The sequence below is a fragment of the Narcine bancroftii genome, chromosome 7 (assembly GCF_036971445.1).
Source record: "Narcine bancroftii isolate sNarBan1 chromosome 7, sNarBan1.hap1, whole genome shotgun sequence".
NCBI classification, from domain to species: domain Eukaryota; kingdom Metazoa; phylum Chordata; class Chondrichthyes; order Torpediniformes; family Narcinidae; genus Narcine; species Narcine bancroftii.
This window is the reverse complement of record NC_091475.1, coordinates 183,406,519-183,424,675: the sequence shown is the minus strand read 5'-3', so window position 1 is coordinate 183,424,675 and position 18,157 is coordinate 183,406,519. Positions and strand designations below refer to the sequence as shown.

General features: G+C 43.5%; 1 protein-coding gene across 22 annotated transcripts in view; it reads right to left on the bottom strand.

The window, feature by feature from the left end:
• Positions 1 to 18,157, bottom strand: part of nbeaa (neurobeachin a) — a 1,045,297-nt gene that overhangs the window by 827,803 nt on the left and 199,337 nt on the right. For 20 of the 22 annotated variants that reach the window (XM_069891651.1, XM_069891649.1, XM_069891659.1 and 17 more), the window contains exon 1: positions 5,076 to 5,182. The exons of the other annotated variants lie outside the window; for them this stretch is intronic. The gene's annotated coding sequence lies outside the window, so the exon portion shown is untranslated. Of the gene's footprint in view, positions 1 to 5,075; positions 5,183 to 18,157 lie in introns of those variants that run through there. 22 annotated transcript variants of the gene reach the window in all.

Below are 18,157 nucleotides of genomic sequence, written 5' to 3'. Positions count from 1 at the left end.
GACTAGAGCTCTCAGTCTTTTTCAGGAGATCTTATGGGGAGGGGCTACAGGTACAGAAGGAGGGCCAGCCTGCCCAGCCCAGTGAGGACATGCCTGGACATGGCCCCAGTACTGTGTTCCACCACATTCACCCTTCCATTTTTTGAATGAAGTCTGGCGGGGTGATGCAGGGCAATGTCCATTGGCACGGGTCTTGTAGTCCATACAGTTCAAAGGTTCAGCTGCTCTGGTGGTTTATTTGGCATTGAGATCTCCAAAGTACTGCTGGCTGTATCGTTGGTTTCAACAGAACACTGGCTTGTTCGCTCGGCTGGGTGTTTGAGGGCTGAACAGTGTTGGGGGTGGGGAATTTGTTTGTAACAGTGGGAGGAACACTTCAATGGTGGAGGGATCACTCGGGGGATCACTACTTTGCCTGTCAGGGTGATCCTTGGGGCTGACTGGTCACTGCCTGGAGGCATCAGGTGCACCTCCCATGCCAAGGCCCCTTCTCGCACCAGGTCCCAGATGGACACTGTATCAATCTGTCCATCCGGGTACCTTACCAGGGCATTCTGGGGGTTCACATGCAGGAGGTGCATTTCCCCGACCAGTAGATACACCTTGTACATTCTAATTTGCTTCAGCCAGACCAGCACCATGATTCCTGACACCGACCTTCTAGGGAAGGAGAACAATTTTTCATGTGGCATTATGTAGTTGCAGTACAAAGTAGGGACCTGGTGGCATGGAGTGCTTCTGGAAGACCCTCTTGCCATTAAGATATGGGCATCCCTTTCGACTTGAGGACCAAAAGGACTGCCATCCAGATTGTACCATTCTACCTTTCCACTTGCATGTTCCCACAGGGGGTTGAATCTGGTGGTACTGCTTGTAGCTATGCCCCTAGAAAGGAAGTATTACCACAACTCCTCACTCATGAAAAAAATCCTCAGCTGCTATGAATATAACTGGGGTATCCGAACAGAGCGAATACTGTGCGGAGTGCTTTAATGACCGTGGATGTGGTCATGTCGGGGCAGGGGATGGCAAATCGGAAACATGGGTTCTTGTTCACGATGTTCAGGAAGTAGATGTTCTGATTCATGGATGGAAGAGGCCCCTTGAAGTCCATACTTAGATGTTCAAAGGGACGAGTGGCCTTGATGAGTTGAGCTCTTTCTGGACTGTAAAATTGTGTTTGCATTCCACACAGATTGGGCAATTGTGAGTCAGCTCCCTGACTTCCTCCACTGAGTTGGGAAGGTTATAGCCCCTCACAAATGGTAGAGCCTTGAGATCCCCGGGGTGGCAGATGGTATCATGGAGGACATGAAGGTGATATACTTGCACCCTGGTGCAGGTTCCACTGGACAGGGCATCGGGTGGCTCATTGAACTTGCCCAGCTACCTTATGATATTGTCATTTTTTATTTTATCCTGCTGTTTATTGTTAAACATAAAAGCAACGGCACCCTGGTCTGTCAGCAAGGTGAATGGTCTGCCGGCCAAGTAGTGCCTCCAGTGGCGCACAGCCTCCACTATAGCATGTGCCTCCTTCTCGATGTTGGAGTGTCTGCGTTCGGGGCTTTAGAGGATGCAGGAAAAAAATGTCACTGGCCTGCCTGCTTGGTTCAGTGTGGCGGTCAGAGCAAAGTCAGAGCCATCACTTTCCACTTGGAACAGGATAGATTCATCACTGGCATGCATCCCCGTCTTGGCAATCTCATCCCTGATGCCCTCAAAAGCCTTATGAGCCTCTGTCAACAGGGGAAAAATAGTGGTTTTCACTAGGGGTTGGGCCTTGTCTGCATAGTTGAGGATCCATTGGGTATAATACGAGAAGAGCCCCAGGCAACTTTTTAAAGCCTTGGGGTTCTGTGGCAGAGGTAATTCCAGAAGGGGCCGCTTGCACTGCAGGTTGTGGGCGATGATGCTATGCTCCACTATGCACCCCAGGATTACCAGCAGCTTGGCGCTAAGCACGCACTTTTTCTTATTATGTGTGAGGACATGCCCAGTGAGGACATGCCCAGACATGCCTGCAGTACCATGTTCCCAAACAGGTTGCCAGGAGTAGTGATGAAAGTAGATATGGTAGCATTTAAGAGGTTTCTAAATATTCAGGGGTATGGGAATTTGGATCAGGTGCAACCGGAAGAGTTTTGTTTAATTTTTCATCATGTTTGACACAAATATTGTGGGCTGAAGGGCCTGTTCCTGTACTATATGGTTCCACATGTCATTTGCTAACTCACCCTGAACCTTTTCTGTTTTCTATTTGAAAACTGCAAGGCCTTCATTCTTCTTCTGGCTTATTTTCTGTGTTTATTGAAGATTTCCACTATTTTCAATCTCACTAGATGTTTGGTATATCGAATGATTTCATGAGGGAAGTACTGGCACGACTCAAACATTCAACCATATTGCTAGCAATGCAGGCAGTGAAACAATTTTCCTTTCCCACTGTGACTAGAACTGTCTGTTCAACTACAGTTCACACTTATAATTAGAAAATCCTGAGAAATGTAGAGGTAATGTCTGAGAGAAGGTAGCCAACTGAGAAAAGAAATCTCACATGTCTAGACAGATTTATTATTATCTGTGAAATACTTTCTTTGGCCCCCCTAGCTGCCTATAACCCATCACTAGCAGAATGACTTTCAGCCTTGTTCTGAGGGAGCCTTCCTAATTTAACACAGATGAATGTGTAGAGATAATACTTATTAGACATATCCTTACCATAGTTACTCTGGGACTTAAGTAACACACATAGGGTATCAGAAAATAATATATTGTTCTGATAAACAGCATTGTGCTCATTCATTGTACTACATTGGTGCAAGAACTAAATTAGGGATTAAGTTCAGACAGTCTCAAATTTATGTTTTTTTTTAAATCTTAGGAACAGAGCTGTTTCTTAGTTTGACCAAAACAAAATGCTGCAGAGGCTAAATTGCCAACAAAAGATGATGAAACTACTTAAAGGTGCTGGAGAAACTCAGCAGGTCACCCAGCATCCAAAAGAAGTAAAAGCAGACAATATTTTAGGCCTGGACCCTTCATCAGAAATCAGGAAAAACAGGTACCCACATAAATAAAAAGATGGGAGGAGGGGGAGGAGTAGATAAGTGAAAGGAGGACATAGGAAGGGGAAGCGCATAGGCTGACAGGTAAGAGATAAAAGGTGGATACAGGTGGGACGGTGGAAGAAAAAGATGAGAAATGACATGGGGACAGGGTGAAGGAGGATCTCTCTGAGAGGAAGAAGGGAAGGGGGTGGGGAGCTGGAAGTAAGGAGACAGAGATCGACGGAGGTGGTTCACAGAAATTGGAGATTATTTTAATGCCATCTGGTCAGAGACAGCCCTCCTTAGCCCTATTTTGTGCATACTAACTATTAGTTGGCCAGAGAGGATGAAGACATTTTGCATTCGGTCCCTCAGCTTTAGCCCAGCCATTGTCAACTCACTGAGCACAGATCCATTTATTTGAAGGTTATAATGACCTTCATTAAAAACAATGAAATGATTCATTTTACAACACTTGTGAATATTAATTATTTTAAATAATTTACATGTTGTATGTGATTTTAAATTAATTTGTAACATCTAATTTTAAATGTTTTACTAATATTTCATGTAATAAATATTTAAATATTTTCAGCTGTTTCATATAATTTCTGATCATTATTGTCATTTAAATTAAATGTTAAATTTTTTAATTGAGGCAGACAGCATGGTAACAGGCCCATTTGTCCCACAAGTCCGTGATGCCCAATTACACTCTATTGACCTCCAATCCCTGGTACATTTTTTTTGAATGGTGGGAGGAAACCAGAGCACGTGGAGGAAACCCACATGGACATGAGAAGAACGTACAAACTCCTAACAGACAGCGGGGGATTTTAACCCTGGTCGTGGTCACTGGCACTGTAACAGTGTTGTGCTAAGTACTACACTAATTGTGGCACCCCAAAGGAGCAGCAGCCAAAGACCAATGAGGTAGGGTTTCAGTGACTCCTCATGAACCACTTCACCTTGTGGTGCAGCTGCTGGAGTGTGCAAGCCACAAGTAACTGGCATATGGTGAGTAATGAATGCAAGGAGCAGACGAGGTCAGGCCCCTGTTTCTCCCTCCAATAATGTTGCCTTGGAGGTCAAAAATGTGGGGAATGTATACAGTTAATGGTAGGGCTCTTGAAAGCATTATGTACAGAGGGATCTGGGATGGGGAGTGGGGGGTGGTGCAGATCCATAGCTTCTCGAAAGTGACCATCTTCGAATGGGGCATTGAGTATAAACTAAAGTTGTGTGGCAGCTTTAAAAAACTGATTAGACTGCACTTGGAATATTGTGTGCGATTCTGGTCCAACCATTTCAGAAAGAACATTGTGGGGGTGGAGAGTGGGGGAGGGTCTTTGGAAAGGATACAGAAGAGATTTACGAGGATATTGTCTGGATTACAAGGTATTGTGAGAAGTTGAATAAACTAGAGTTGTTTTCCCTGTATTATCAGAGGCTGAAGGGAGACCTGATAGAATTGAGAAGCATTGCCAAGGTAATCAGTCAGAATCTTTCTCCTAAGGTGAAAATTTTTTAAAAACTAGAAGACGTGGTTCAGGTTGAGATGGTTAAAGTTTAAAGAATATGTGTAGAGATTGGTAGGTGCCAGGAAACGGCTGCCAGAAGTAATGATGGATGTAGATACAACAGTAGCTGATGTGTATAATGTTCAAGCAACAGTGTTTTTTAAATTACGTTGGGGCATCATGTTTAGTGCAGACATGTGAGCTGAAGGGTTTATTCCTGTGGTGTATAATTGGCAACAACCTTGCTTTAAAATCATATTTTTAACTACAAATGCCATGATGAATAAGGCAAGAATATGAAAAATTGAAGGCAACATCACATGATATGACCAGGACGTGGAAATCCAATTCTCCCCAGAATTAGTAAATAAAATGCTAAATAAGTAAAAACTGCTTCAGAATCCTTTTATAATATTTTAACTATGTCACCTAAAAGAGCGAAGACCATTACTGGCCCGTCACGAACACAGACAGTTCAATGACAAGATAAAGGAGCAAGGCCTACCATTTTCATGGATCCAGGATGTGAGGTGAGAGCTCATCTTAATGCGAGTCGTGACCCTACGGGGGCCGTCCAATGCTTTTCAATGACATTACAGCCACCTCTCTGGGGTGATGGCGTTGAGGAAGAAGAAGTCAAAATGTGAACCAAAACAGAACATCAGAAATTAAAAAGAGACTGGGTGGGATATGTTACAGCTTCTTCATTCAATTCAAAGGCAAGGGGAGTAGCAATTCTGACAAAGAAGACTCTTCCAGTTATGATACAAAATGTAGTGATTGATCCTGTTGGAAGTTATGTTATCGTACATTCTCAATATTTTTCCAGAATTCTGGACTCTTGAATGTAGATGCATTAACTGTGGATGAAGAAATATTTATAGAAGAAACATTTCTTAATTTGGCAGGAGCACATAAGAATATTTTAATAGATGGGAGATTTTAATTTTTGTCTAGATCTAGCTTTAGATAAGTCATCTAGAACCATAACCAGAGCAAAGGCTGCAAAAGCCACCTTAATATTAATGAATTATTTGAATTTAATAGATCTTCTTCTTTGGCTTGGCTTCGTGGACGAAGATTTAAGGAGGGGGTAAAAGTCCACGTCAGCTGCAGGCTCGTTTGTGGCTGACAAGTCCGATGCGGGACAGGCAGACACGGTTGCAGCGGCTGCAGGGGAAAATTGGTTGGTTGGGGTTGGGTGTTGGGTTTTTCCTCCTTTGCCTTTTGTCAGTGAGGTGGGCTCTGCGGTCTTCTTCAAAGGAGGTTGCTGCCCGCCAAACTGTGAGGCGCCAAGATGCACGGTTTGAGGCGATATCAGCCCACTGGCGGTGGTCAATGTGGCAGGCACCAAGAGATTTCTTTAGGCAGTCCTTGTACCTTTTCTTTGGTGCACCTCTGTCACGGTGGCCAGTGGAGAGCTCACCATATAACACGATCTTGGGAAGGCGATGGTCCTCCATTCTGGAGACGTGACCCACCCAGCGCAGCTGGATCTTCAGCAGCGTGGACTCGATGCTGTCGACCTCTGCCATCTCGAGTACTTTGACGTTAGGGATGAAAGCGCTCCAATGGATGTTGAGGATGGAGCGGAGACAACGCTGGTGGAAGCGTTCTAGGAGCCGTAGGTGATGCCGGTAGAGGACCCATGATTCGGAGCCGAACAGGAGTGTGGGTATGACAACGGCTCTGTATACGCTTTGTGAGGTTTTTCAGTTGGTTGTTTTTCCAGACTCTTTTGTGTAGTCTTCCAAAGGCGCTATTTGCCTTGGCGAGTCTGTTGTCTATCTCATTGTCGATCCTTGCATCTGATGAAATGGTGCAGCCGAGATAGGTAAACTGGTTGACCGTTTTGAGTTTTGTGTGCCCGATGGAGATGTAGGGGGGGCTGGTAGTCATGGTGGGGAGCTGGCTGATGGAGGACCTCAGTTTTCTTCAGGCTGACTTCCAGGCCCAACATTTTGGCAGTTTCCACAAAGCAGGACGTCAAGCGCTGAAGAGCTGGCTCTGAATGGGCAACTAAAGTGGCATCGTCTGCAAAGAGTAGTTCACGGACAAGTTTCTCTTGTGTCTTGGTGTGAGCTTGCAGGCGCCTCAGATTGAAGAGACTGCAATCCGTGCGGTACCGGATGTAAACAGCGTCTTCATTGTTGGGGTCTTTCATGGCTTGGTTCAGCATCATGCTGAAGAAGATTGAAAAGAGGGTTGGTACGAGAACACAGCCTTGCTTCACGCCATTGTTAATGGAGAAGGGTTCAGAGAGCTCATTGCTGTATCTGACCCGACCTTGTTGGTTTTCGTGCAGTTGGATAATCATGTTGAGGAACTTTGGGGGACATCCGATGCTCTCTAGTATTTGCCAAAGCCCTTTCCTGCTCACGGTGTCGAAGGCTTTGGTGAGGTCAACAAAGGTGATGTAGAGTCCTTTGTTTTGTTCTCTGCACTTTTCTTGGAGCTATATATGCCTGCCACATTGACCACCGCCAGTGGGCTGATAACGCCTCAAACCGTGCATCTTGGCGCCTCACAGTTTGGCGGGCAGCAACCTCCTTTGAAGAAGACCGCAGAGCCCACCTCACTGACAAAAGGCAAAGGAGGAAAAACCCAACACCCAACCCCAACCAACAAATTTTCCCCTGCAACCGCTGCAATCGTGTCTGCTTGTCCCGCATCGGACTTGTCAGCCACAAACGAGCCTGCAGCTGACGTGGACTTTTACCCCCTCCATAAATCTTCGTCCGCGAAGCCAAGCCAAAGATAGATATATGGAGAAGAATTCACCCAAGAGTGAGAGATTACCCTTTCTATTCAAATAGACATGACTCTTATTCAAGGATAGATCAGCACATCTTCAAGCTAGAGGCAATCAAGTTGACTATAAAGCAAGAATTTTGTCTGATCATTCACTTTTAAGACAATTACAATGGGCAGATTTTGACATTGTTTCCATTAACTAGACCTTTATCACTTGCTTTATTTATTTTAGCAATTGAACCTTTTGCAGAATTGATTCAGTCTGATCCAGATATTAATGGGTTTAAAGTTAATCAAGAAGAATATAAAATTAATTTATTTGCTGATGATGTTTTGATCTATTTGACAGAACCAGTAGGTTCACTATGCAAAAAATATAAGATTAGAGGAGTATGGCAAGGTATTGGTTTACAAAGTAAATTGGGATAATAGTGAAATTATACCCCTTACTATAGGGGATTAAACTCAGAGTCAACAAGATGCACAGTTTAAATGGATGCTGAATGGAAGAAAATATTTAGGTATACGGGTAGATAATAAGTTAGAAAATGTATATAAATTGAATTATGTACCTATACTTAAGAAAATTGGTGAGGATTTTAATAAGTGGAAGATATTTCCAATATCATTATTGGGTAGGGTTAATTGTGTTAAAATAAACATATTTCCTAGAATACAATATTTATTTCAAACACTACTAATAATGATACCACAGAAGCTTTTTAAAGAATTAAATAAATACATCAGACATTTTCTTTAGAAGGGTAAGATTTTGACAGTTGTTTTATACAAATTTATATGGAAATTTGAGTTAGGAGGTTTAGGATTACCAAATTTAAAAAATTATAATAAGGCAACTCAATTGAGATTTTTGACATTTTTTTTGATAAGTAAATCAGGATGAATTAAAATAGAAATTGATAAAATAGGAAATCAAAAGACTTTATATATAAATGGGAATCAAAATTATTATCTGGGGAGAGGGAAGCACCCTTGTTGAAACATTTGATTAATAATTAATTGTGTTAAAATAAACATATTTCCTAGAATACAATATTTATTTCAAACACTACTAATAATGATACCACAGAAGCTTTTTAAAGAATTAAATAAATACATCAGACATTTTCTTTAGAAGGGTAAGATTTTGACAGTTGTTTTATACAAATTTATATGGAAATTTGAGTTAGGAGGTTTAGGATAAAATAGAAATTGATAAAATAGGAAATCAAAAGACTTTATATATAAATGGGAATCAAAATTATTATCTGGGGAGAGGGAAGCACCCTTGTTGAAACATTTGATTAATAATTAGAATAAGGTAAACATCGAAATTGGAATGAGGAGGGCTGTCCTTCCTAAAATGCCTTTGATACAAAATCAACTTATTCCATTCTCAATGGATAATCAATTTTTAAATATTTGGTCTCGGAAAGGAATTAGTTATATAGAAGATTGTTATGAAGGAATGTGATGGTTTATGTTGTATATATTTATGTTTTAAAGGAGATAAATTGTGTCAGTTTTTTTTAGTGTAGATCACAAACAAATTCAAACACTTCAAAACAGATCTCATTTTAAAATGCCAGAGCTCTTCTCAAGCCAGTCAGTCCAGGCTCCGAGTGCCTTTGCAAAAACTTTGAAGAATGCATATAAGGACTTCACAAGTAGGTGTTAATTGGACCTGCTGTGGAGTAATGGATTATTACTTTGGAAAACAACAGATGAATGGATTTGAAGATTATGTCTGGTGCTGCAGTCTGTCTGAGTGCAGTTTTCTGTTCTATAAGGGTCATTTGGTTTTTTTCTGAGTGAGAAAGAGAGGGGGGGGGAGAGAAAGAGTGAGAATTCAGTTTTCCAGTTCAGCAGCAGCAACTGGGACTGGAACAAGACAAGCTGGCAAGCTTGTGGAAAAACCCCATTTTGAAGATGGGTTGTGAGTGCCTCATTCAGCCTGGTCAAAGCCCTTGTGGTCCATACAAAAGGAGATGTATAATGTTTCACTTGAAATAAGGGAAACAAAAAGGAACTCTGTGGTGATCTGAAAGAAAGAGGTTATCAAGTGGAAAACCTTAATGGGGCAAGTTTCTTCAGCAAGATACCTAAGTGCCTGATCGGAAGGAATCAGTTTGTGTCCAATGAGCTAAAAAAAAATCTCTCTGAAAACTGACAAGAACCTTCCTGGGTGGTAACCATTTACCTTTTAAGCACCAAAGCCTGGTGAAATTAATAAATGTTAAATTCTGTGCACAGTATAAGAATTGCTTGATATCAGTGAACTTGGAAGAGTTTGAAGTGAGATTGGACTGTGAATCAAATAACTTTTCTGAACTTACACAATCCATTACGTGTGCTTAGAATTAGAAGGGAGTTAAGTTAAAGTTTGATCCTGTTTTCATGTTTAAAGATAATTAAAAGTAACTTTTGAATAACCATTTGTCTCTCCGAATTAAAGGTTATGGAGAGAAGGTGGGGACGGGGTACTGAACTTTAAGATCAGCCATGATCTCGTTGAATGGTGGAGCAGGCTCAAAGGGTCGAATTACCTACTCCTGCTCCTATCTTCTATGTTTCTATGTTTTTGATGAATTTCTATTGCTGCTAGGTTTTGGGGTCCTCTGGGCCATAACTGCAAGAAATTCAATGTAATTTGAACAATTAAAAAATAAATATGGGATACAATATAATATCCTTTTTTGTTATTATCTATTAAGGACATATTTAAGAGATAAATTGGATCCAACAATGCTATTACTGAAATGTGGTGATGTAGAAATGTTGATACGAAGTGGATATATCAAGAAATTTATTTCAGCCAAGTATGTGTTATTGCAGAAGGGGACTTTTAAATAGGGAATACATAGTTCTAGACAATGTTTGGAGACAGATCTAAGTATTAATATTGATGTAAGAAATTGGTCAGATTTGTGCTGAGATAGTATGACAAACACTATAAATGTTAGATATATATTAGTTAAATAAAAAATTTACATCATCTATCTATCTATCTATCTATCTATCTCTCTATCTATCTATTTAGAATGGTTTACAGGAGTTAAATTTCCATAAAATCCAATGTTATTTTTGTAGGTAATATTGAAGGGATAAGACCCAAATTGAAATAATCTATATATCAAAAAGAATTTTGAAAGATTGCCTTAGCAGTAGCAAGAAAATGTATAACAGTAACATGGAAATTGGATACCCAGAGATGCATAGCTATGTTCCTTTGGAGAAGATTGCATATAATCTGAGAAATAAATATGATGTATCTTTGAAAATTTGGTGCCGTATTTACAAATCAAGGAAATTAATTTATAGACTTTTTCCTTAAGCTTCGATCCTCGTTAACCTCCTTGGATGTACCAAAAGATATAAATGACTAATGCCATGTGGTGGGAGGGACTCTCCGGCAACCAGGCTTCTATTCTTCCTTTCCTACTTTTCTTTATTTTTCTTAATTCATTTATTTTCCTTTTTCTTTCTTTCTTGGGGTTTGTTTGGGGAGGGAAGGGGTTGAGGGTTGGGGTTTATATCATCATGTAATGGATTTGACAATATTTGATTACTATATTTTATATCTGGCTATGATTACATGGGTGCAAAACATTTAAATAAAATTTAAAAAAAGATAAAATAAGGCTATTCAGCCCAGAGGTCTACCTTTCTTTTTTCCCTTAATTTGAATTTAAAAAAAGTAAGTTGGGATACACTCCACAAAGTCTTGTGATAATTGTTGGGGGCAATTGCAACTTCTCAAGAAAAGGATATTATCCCTGGAACATGACTGCAAACTTAAATCATGATGGATCATGTTGAAACTATATGAACAGTTCTTTGAAATTTCTCTTAATAAATGATTTTAAAGTCTGTTCTGTATTAATTTTTAAATAAGTGATTTTGCAACTGCATACATATATCTATTTGGCAGGTGGCTGTGACCATTATTTTTTTTACAATTATGATAAATCCATTCTCTCAGAAGTGAAGCATAATAATGAGCAAATCAAATCTGGGAAGTCGACTGAGCACGTCCAGTTGACAGTCAACCTCCAGCTCTGATAGACATTCTGTGTCAGGAAATTCAAACTGGGACCTCACCTTAGTCAATACTCTCCCTATATAATGGGAGAATCAGATCTAGGATAAACTTGTTTTCCTTGCCAAGTGCCAGCCTTGGAAATACCTGGTAAATCAATAATTTACCTTCATCCTTTGAGTTCCCCAGAACATTTTCTCCATTGGACTCTGATGGACTGAAGGCCTGACCTCTACAACTAAGGCTCCGACCCGCTGTGCCACTGCTTCCTACTCACATGAATCCAAGTCTCTCACCAATCTGCCACCACACAATCCCAAGCTAAGGTCCAAAGCAATGACCTAACTGAAACCAAGAATCTGATACAAAACCATTCCACCTGGTCTGGCTTTGTGTCGTCCCCCAATACAAGGTCGTGATTCTTGAGTTCAAAATCAAATCCATGGATCCATAGCCTGATGTTTGGTTCAAGGGTGGAATTTTGAATTTAAGGGTCGAATGTAGTTTGAGGCCTGACATCTAAACTCCCCTATCCCCTCTATTAAACCTATCCATCAGTGCTGCCATCTTGATTGAACCATAAAGCACTCCCCTAACCTACTGAAAATATACAACACTGCTGGTATCTCAGTCCAGCAGCCCTCCCACCCCACAACATCTGAAGTCACTTCTATTGTGTCAGTTTCTCCTATATCATCAATGTTGGTTTTTTGATGACCACCTCCACCTTCACCTACTAACCTATCACAGTATTATTTCAACTGCCCAGGACAGGCTGCTGCATCATTTTATTGAACATGTGGCAACTCACTTATTAGGAATCTGACCATGAAATGGTCACCTGATGGCATATTTTCATTTTTAAGATCATGTGAGCCCACTAAATACAGTAAAATCTCCATTATATGGAATTCAAGAAACCAGAAAATAATCAAGAAAAATAAATAGGTAAAAAATACAAAAGTTTAAAATTGGCATTCCCTAGCAGTTAGTTCACAAAATCCATGCAACAAGCAATCTTAATCAATCAGAAAATTAACTTATCCGGCATCTAATAATCTCCATTGGAGCCAATACCTGGAGTTTTATCGTACCTCTATTCTGAGCCACTTTCTTCAATCTGCTTTAATCCCTTTCCCTCTGTATATCAACCGTAATCTTCAGCATAATACACCCCAAAATTTGCCTCCATTTATCTGTCTCACTTTTTCCACTGTGTGCTATTTCCTGGTCCTCAGATTCCAGACTCCCTTGCACTCCTATCTTTTCATATTGTCTCCACTGAGCCGCTCTCCTCTATTATCCCAATCCATTGTATCCTTCCCCACTCCCACCCCCAAGTTCTCACATCATTCATTAATCTTCCTCTCCTCACCAGTGCTTCCACTAAATGGATTTCCCTTGGCCAAGCCTCATTCTGTCTTTCTTTATTCAGGTTCTCAGACTATCATACCTCCACCTCCAAGATTTGCAATTCCTGCCTCCCTTTCAAAACAGCTTGGAATGAGCAAAAAATTCAGGTCCAGTAGATGATGGGGACATCCAGAGAAGGAATAAGAACCCTTTCACTTATTTTCATTGTGTGATGACATTGTTTAATGTGTTTAATGTATCATATAGGTTGAACGTTGAGTGGGTGGGGTGGGGGGGGGGGGTGAAGTAGGGAGGGAAGGGAGGAGGGAAAAAGGGGAGAAAATGACACTGTGTATATTCAAGAGGGAAATGTTTGTGTGTATTTTGGTTAGTATGGTTCATAGTGTGAAAAATAAAAAAAATTTAAAAAACAGAGTAAATGTCACAAAGATTGCCCTTCTGGTTCTTTCTGTGCCATATGCTGGTGAGGTTAGAAATAGGAGGATAATGCAACTTAATATGTGGCTAAAGACATGGTGTAGGAGGGAGAGCTTCAGGTTTCTGGATTATTGAGCTCTCTTCCAGGAAAGGTGGAACCTGTTCCAAAGGGATGATTTGCATCTGAATTGGAGAGGGACTAATATTTTTGTGGGAATGTTTGCTAGTGCTGCTCCGGTGGGTTTAAACTAGATTTGAAGGGAATGGAAACAGAGTGCCAGAGCAGATAGAGGAGTGGAGGAGGGAAGAGACGATGTGAGAATTGCATGCACTGTTAGAGGTCAACAGGTTGTACATGGAGGAAATGTTCTCAGGTGCATCTATTTCAATGCAAGGAGTATTGTAGGAAAGGCAGATGCGTTGACAGCGTGGATTGGTGCGTGGAATTATGACTGTGGCCGTGAGTGAAATGTGGTTGCAGAAGAGAAGGACTGGAACCTCAATTTTCTGGGCTTCCATTGCTTTAAATACAATAGAATGGTGGGGGGGGGGGGGGAATAAAAGGGAGAGGAGTGGCACTGCTCGTCAGGGCTGTGACGATCATGGCTGTGGTCAGGCAGGACAGACCAGAGACTCTATGGGTGGAGCTGAGAAACGGGAAAGGTATGCCCAATAATGAGAATTGAAGGAGCAAATCTTTTGAGAGGCAGTAGACCGCTGCAGGAAACATAAGGTTGTAATAGTAGGAAATTTAATTTTCCACATAATGACCGTGACTCTTATACTGTGAAAGGTCTGGATGGCTTGGTGTTTATCAAATATGTTCATGAAACTTTTTAAAATCAATATGTAGAGGTACCAACTAAAGAGAGTGCAATATTGGATCTTTTATTAGGGAACGAGACTGGACAGGTGACAGACATATGTGTCATATGTGTGGGGGAACATTTTGGCTCCAGTGATCCTAATGCCATTAGTTTCAAGTGAATTATGGAGAAGGATAGGTCTGGGCCTCGGGTGAGATTCTAAATTGGAGAAAGGGCAATCTTGAGGAAATGAGAAAGGATCTAGAATGAGTGGATGGGATAAGTTGTTTTTGAGCAAGGACGTGCGAGGTAAGTGGAGGACCTTGAAAGGTGAGATTTTGAGAGTACAGAGTTTATACATTCCTGTTGGAATTAAAGGCAAGGTTAGCGGGCATAGGGAATCTTGGTTTCCAAGAGATATTGAGGAACTGGTTTGGAAGAAGAGGGAGGTGTATAGCTGGAATAGGCAACATGGAACAAATGAGGTATTTGAGTATAAAAATGCAAGAAAATCCTCAAGAAAGAAATCAGGAGGCTAAAAGAAGACATGAGGTTGCTATGGCAGACAATGTGAAGAAACATTCTAAGGATTTCTAAAGGTACTTTTAAAAAATATTTTATTTTAATTTTTTTTCCATACGTAATTAATAAACAATTATATAAAACAATAAGAATTTAAATTTAAGAGAGTTTAAATCCTTACATTCCCTCCAATACCCTCCCTCCCTAAACCCCTCACCCCGAAAGAAATTTAAATATATAAAAAGGATATATTATGGCACTTGCAGGAGCTGAAGGAAATCACTGCTGCCACACCAAAGGTCGTAGGTGACTGTTTTTAGCCCCTTGCTCCACCTATCACCCACTGATCCCTCCCCCTCTCCTACAAGAGCTCAGTCACCTGGTGCATTGTGACATCATAATCACTGCCCAGGTTGCGCGCTGGAAGGGATGCAGGAGTCAGAGAGAAACCTCAGACAATGCTATTTCCCCATGGCTGCCCCGCCACATGGCAATACAAGTGGGGCCGGTTTGCCATGAGGATGTGTGCCACCATACAACCCCCACCTAGAACCGGCTATGCGTCCTGTCGCTTTGGCGGCTGGCCCCAGCGCTTGGGCGTGGCCATCTTCACTGGCTGTGATGTCCAAATGATCAGCCTTTAAGCGGTCCACAGTAAACAGTTCTTGCCTGTGCCCCCAACATCTAAAGTAAAAGTACCACCCGACTGCGGATGTAAAGTGGGCGCCTCTGTCGCTCGTGATGTGTGCCGGCATGCCAAAACGAGCGCTCCATTGGCTGACCAGGGCTCGAGCACACCTCTCCCCTGACGCCTCACGGACTGGGATGGCTTCCAGCCAGCTGGTTGCTCTGTCCACTATGGTAAACAGGTACCGCGACTCCCTGGACACCGGCACATGGATATGCTGGAACCACTGCGTTGCCGAGACAAAATGTTGAACAGGGCCCTGCATGTGCCTGTGGACTTTAGACGTCTGGCACCTGATGCAGATGCGGGTTAGCGCTGCCACCTCCTTCTTGAGGCCATGCCAGATGAATCACTGTGCGGTAGTTTTTACTGAGGGATGGGCAAGATCGTGGATAGAGCTGATGACTCTTGCCCTCCACTCCTGTGGGACTATTGGGCACAGTGAGCCAGTGGAGGTGTTGCAGAGCAGCGGATGGGCGGAGTCAGGAAGCTGGATATCCTCGAGCTGGAGTCCTGAGATAGTGGTCTGGAGAGCTTGAGTTTCGGTGTCGTGCTGCTGGGCCTACGCTAGTTGTGCGTAGTCGAGACCAGGAGCTAGTGTGCTGATGGCCAGGCGCGAGTCCGCATCCGCGACCACATTGTCCTTGCCCGCCCCATGCCGGATGTCTGTCATAAATTCGGACACATAGGACAGGTTGCGCTGTTGCCTGGCTGACCACAGGTCCTTGGCCATAGCCAGTGCTTGGGTGAGGGGCTTATGATCAGTAAAAACGGTGAAAGTTCTGCCCTCCAATAAGTATCAGAAGTGGCAGATGGCCAGGTGCAGCGCCAGGAGCTCCCAGTTGAATGCACTGTATTTAAACTCCGACAGCCGCAACTGCTTACTGAAAAAGGCTAGCGGGCGCCACTGACCATTCAGCCACTGTTCCAGTACTCCCCCGACCGCCGTGGCAGAAGCATCAACCGAGAGCGCCGTGTGCGCTTCCGGGAGCAGGTGCACCAACAAAGTCACCTCTGTGAGGGCCTGTTTCGTTGCAGTGAAGGCCTCATCTGCCTCCTACGACCAGGCCAGGGTCTTCTCTTTCATCACGATTAGCGCGAAAAGAGGCCGCATGATGCGTGTGGCAGTGGGGATGAATCTCTGGTAAAAATTTACCCACGAATTCCTGCAGGCCCCTGAGGGAGGAGGTTTTGGGAAAACGCTGGACAACTGCCACTTTCTCCGGTGCCGGAGCTGCCCCAGACACTGAGATGGTGTGCCCCAGAAACTGCAATGTCTGTTTCCCAAAATGGCATTTGGCCTTGTTGACCGTGAGGCCGAATTCTGCCAGCTGGACGAACAGAGTACGGAGATGGGCCTTGTGCTCTTCGTGGCTCTGCCTGGCTACCAGGATGTCATCTAGGTAGATAAAGACAAAGTCCAAATTGCTACCCAGTGCGTCCATGAGGCGCAGGAACATCTGGGTCGCATTCTTCAACCCGAATGGCATCCGGAGGATGCCAACATCATCGGGGTGTACTGGGATCTGGTGGTATCCGCTCACCAGATCGACTTTTGAAAAGAACCGTGTGCTGTGGAGGTTGGCCGCAAAGTCCTGGATATCGGGGACCGGGTACCTGTCTGGAGTCGTGGCATCGTTTAGCTGTCTGTAGTTTCTGCAGGACCTCCAACCCCCGATGACTTCGGGACCATATGCAGTGGTGCCGCCCAAGCGCTGTCCAACCACCAAACAATGCCCAGCTCCTGGAGCCTGGAGAATTCCTCCTTTGCCTGTTTTAGCTTATCTGGTGGCAGGAACCCAGCTTTGGCATGCAGCGGGGGGTCTTTTGTGGAGAGGTGATGGAAAACTCCATGGCGGGGGGAGGCAACGTCGAAGCATGGCTCCTGGATTGCAGGGAACTCACTGAGGATCTCGGCAAACTCGTCTGTGGCGGTGGTTGCCATGGAGATTTTGGACCTGTCATTGACCGCCGTGCCCAGGCGCACCGAGCGAAAGGTGCAGACGTTGAGCAGCCTCCTGCCCTTCATGTCCACCAGCAGACCATGAGCCCTTAAGAAGTCAGCCCCTAACAGTGCAGTGCCCACTGAGGCCAGGACGAACCTCCAAGTGAACTTTTTATCCCCAATCTGTATCTATGCCCTACGGATGCCATAGGTCTTGATTGCAGAACCATTGGCAGCCCGCAGGGTTGGACCAGGGGTCCAGGTGCGAGTTTCCAGCACTGTAGGAGGGAGGGCACTCAGCTCAGCCCATGTCCACCAGAAACCAGCAGCCCGTGGCTGTGATGTAAAGGAGGCTGTTCACGTGGCCAACTGTCGCAGCCATCAACGGCCGTTTCCCTGGAAGTCGCAGGGCTGGTGGCCCTTGCGGGCATTCACTTCCCAGTGCTGGTGATAAAAGCACCATGTTGACTGGGTTTCCTCCAGCTTGTGCTTGGGGGTATCCTGCGAACAGCAGGGCCCCGGCTTGAGATTTGGCTGAGGGCTGCCTCATTCTCCTCGGCTGCGTCCATCGTTCGCTGAGTCCAGATATCCATCTGGGCCCATTGGGGTCATCACTGTGGTGCTTGCAGGAGTTGAAGGAAATCACTGCTGCCACACCAGACAGGCCAGGTTAAAGAGCTTTCCATCACTTGCATGTAGGTGTACTCTATCATGGAATCCCGAAATGCATGTGATAGTAGCAGGGAGAAGAAGATGCCAAATAGTGCTGGCATTAGGACACAGCCCTGCTTCACTCCACTTAGAAACTTAAATGATTCAAAAGTGGATCCATTGAAGCTGACTGTACCTTTCATGTTGTCATGGAAGGAAGCATTAATGGTGAGCAGCTTTGGAGGGCAGTCAATCTTCCCAAACATCTGGAACAGTCCACACCTGCTCACGGTCAAAATCCTTGGTGAGGTCTATGAAGGCGATGAACAAGGGCATCTGCTATTCACAGCATTTCTCCTAATCAGTGATGACTTCCCCTGTCTTGGTCTTC